Source organism: Bombina bombina, chromosome 6 (genome assembly GCF_027579735.1).
Source record: "Bombina bombina isolate aBomBom1 chromosome 6, aBomBom1.pri, whole genome shotgun sequence".
NCBI classification, from domain to species: Eukaryota; Metazoa; Chordata; class Amphibia; order Anura; family Bombinatoridae; genus Bombina; species Bombina bombina.
In genome coordinates, this window is record NC_069504.1 from 973,110,850 (window position 1) to 973,114,428 (window position 3,579).

Sequence of the window (3,579 nt, forward strand, 5' to 3'; positions counted from 1 at the left end):
CCATTCCAACATCCAAATCTAAATTCTCTGCAGCTGACTGCCTGGAGATTGAACGCTTGATTTTATCTATGCGGGTAATATCTGAGTCGGTCATTGATACTTTGATTCAGGCTTGCAAGCCTCTCACTAGAAAGATTTACCATAAGATATGGCGTAAATATCTTTATTGGTGTGAATCCAAGGGCTACTCATGGAGTAGGGTTAGGATTCCTAGGATTTTGTCCTTTATCCTAGAAAGATTGGAGAAGGGGTTATCAGCTAGTTCCTTATCTGCTTTGTCAATTCTACTACATAAGCGTCTGGCGGATGTCCCAGACGTTCAGTCTTTTTGTCAGGCTTTAATCAGAATCAAGCTTGTATTTAAACCTATTGCTCTGCCATGGAGTTTGAATTTAGTTCTTAATGTTCTTCAAGGGGTTCCGTTTGAACCCATGCATTTCATAGATATTAAGCTTTTATCTTGGAAAGTTTTGTTTTTAGTTGCTATCTCTTCTGCTCGAAGAGTTTCTGAGCTTTCTGCGTTACAATGTGATTCACCTTATCTTATTTTCCATTCTGATAAGGTGGTTTTACGTACTAAACCTGGATTCCTTCCTAAGATTGTTTCAAATAAGAATATTAATCAGGAAATTGTTGTTCCTTCTTTGTGTCCTAATCCTTCTTCTAAGAAGGAGCGTCTGTTACATAACTTGGATGTGGTTTGTGCCTTGAAGTTTTACTTACAAGCGACCAAGGATTTCCGTCAAACATCTTCTCTATTCGTTGTTTATTCTGGAAAGCGTAGGGGTCAAAAAGCTACGGCTACCTCTCTTTCTTTTTGTCTGAAAAGCATCATCCGCCTGGCATATGAGACTGCTGGACAGCAGCCTCCTGAAAGGATTACGGCTCATTCTACTAGAGCTGTGGCTTCCACATGGGCTTTTAAAAACAATGCTTCTGTTCAACAGATTTGTAAGGCTTCGACTTGGTCCTCCCTTCATACATTTTCCAAATTTTACAAATGTTATACTTTTGCTTCTTCTGAGGCTGTTTTTGGGAGAAAAGTTCTTCAAGCAGTGGTGCCTTCCATTGAGGTATCTGTCTTGTCCCTCCCGTTCATCCGTGTCCTGTTGCTTTGGTATTGTATCCCACAAGTAAGGATGAATCCGTGGACTCGTCGTATCTAGTAGAAGAAAAGGAAATCTATTCTTACCTGATAAATTGATTTCTTTTACGATACGACAAGTCCACGGCCCTCCCTGTTTTTTTAGACGGATTATATTTTTTTCAAAACTTCAGTCACCTCTGCATCTTTTAGCTTTTCTTTTCTCTTCCTATACCTTCGGTCGAATGACTGGGGGTGGAGAGAAGGGAGGAGCTATATATACAGCTCTGCTGTGGTGCTCTTTGCCACTTCCTGTTAGCAGGAGGATAATATCCCACAAGTAAGGATGAATCCGTGGACTCGTCGTATCGTAGAAGAAATCAATTTATCAGGTAAGCATAAATTTCCTTTTTATTACCATTTTTGCTTTGTTCTCTTGGTATTCTTAGTTGAAAGCTAATTCTAGGAGGTTCATATGCTAATTTCTTGAAGTTACCCTGGAGTGAGCACTGATTGGCCAAAAAGCAAGTTTGTCAAAAGAACTGAAATAAGGGGGCAGTTTGCAGAGTCTTAGATGCAAGGTAATCAGAGAGGTAAAAAGTGTATTTATATAACTGTGTTGGTTATGCAAAACTGGGGAATTGGTAATAAAGGGATTATCTTTCTTTTTAAACAACACAAATTCTGGTGTTGACTGTCCCTTAAAATGAATGAATTAATACATTTGTGATTATATTCGCATTAACTTCCACAATTAACTTTCACCACCTTTTAGGTGGCATATACAACGAGAATGAATAGGTGCTGGAGACAAATCCCAAACGGCCTAAAAGGCACAAACAGAACACCTGTTGTGACAGAACATTCAGAACAATTGCACTTGCCCCCTGGCCCAAGCTAATAGGCTTCCTTTAGCATACACATATCAATACGTATGTTTTGAAATATAAATTTAAACCATAAAGTGGCATTTTAAATGAAAAACAACAAGCTACTTTTATATAATTCTATATTTCAAAAGCTAATTGTAAAAAAAACAAGAAACAAAACAACTTTTTTTGGAAATGCATATTAAATTTAGACAGGTGTTTTTCAAATACAATAAATCATGGGTACAACAATACATATATTATATATAAGTAGAACAAGAGATGGTTAGTTTTACAGAGAGAGAAACAGAGAGACATTCGTTATCAGATGTTTAAATTAAAATATGAATGCGCCAAAGTTATCCTTTGCTGATCTTTGCGTCGAATATGTTGTAATATGGTTCTACTATACTCTAGACTATTAGTTATATTGTAGCTAGCTTAGATTTTATTTTACAGGTAAGTTTGTATTTAGTTTTAAATAGGTATTATTTAATTAATAATTGTAACTTTAATATAGGCATATTTTAATTACGTTAAAGTTAGGGGGTGTTAGGTTTAGGGTTCGGTTTAGGGGTTAATATAGTTTAATTTAGGTTGTTGCAATGTGGGGGCAGGTGGTTTAGGGGTTAATAGGTTTAGTTAGTGTCGGCGATGTCGGGAATGGTGTTTTAGGGGTTAATACTTTATTTAGTGATTTAGTTAGCGTTGGCGATGTTTAGGAACGGCGTTTAGGGGTTAATAATGTTAGGTAGTGTTGGTGATGTGGGGGTGTGTGGTTTAGGGGTTAATATGTTTAGTTAGTGTCTACGATGTTGGGGAAATGCAGTTTAGGGGTTAATATGTATAGTTAGTATTGGTGATGTGGGGGGCAGCGGTTTAGGGGTTAATAGGTTTAGGTAGTGTTAGTGATGTGGGGGGACGGTGGTTTAGGAGTTAATAGCTTTATGTGGCGGCGGGAGTTTTACATAATTTTGTTTCTTTCTCCTCTCTCTCTCTCCTCTCTCTTCTCTCTCTTCTCTCTCCTCTCTCCTCTTTCCTCTTTTCCTCACTCTTTCTCATCTCTCCTCTCTCTCCATTTTCTTCTCTCTCTTTCTCCTCTCTTCTCTCTCTCTTCTCTCTCCTCTTTCCTCTCTCTTCTCTCTTTTCTCTCTTTTTTCTCTTTTTCTCTCTCTTCTCTCTCTCTCTCTCTCTCTCTCTCTTCATTGTCCTCTCTCTGTCTCTCTCTCTCTCTCTCTCTCTCTCTCTCTCTCTCCTCTCTCTCTCTTCTCTCTCTTCTCTATCTCTCCTCTCTCTCTCCTCTCTCCTTCTCTCTCATCTCTCCTCTTTCCTCTCTCCTCTCTCTCCTCTTTCCCCTCTTTCTTTTTTCTCTTCTCTCTCTTCTCTCTCTCTCTCCCCTCTCTCCTCTCTCCTCTCTCTCTTCTCTCTCTCCCTCCCTCCCCCTCTCTCTTCTCTCTCTTTCTCTCTCTCTCCTCTCTCTCCTCTCACTCCTCTCTCTCCTCTCTCTTCTCTCTCTCTCTCTCTCTTTCTCTCTCTCTCTCCTCTCTCTCCTCTCTCTCTCTTCTCTCCCCTCTCTCTTCTCTCTCTTTTCTCTCTCTCTCCTCTCTCTCCTCTCTCTCCTCTCTC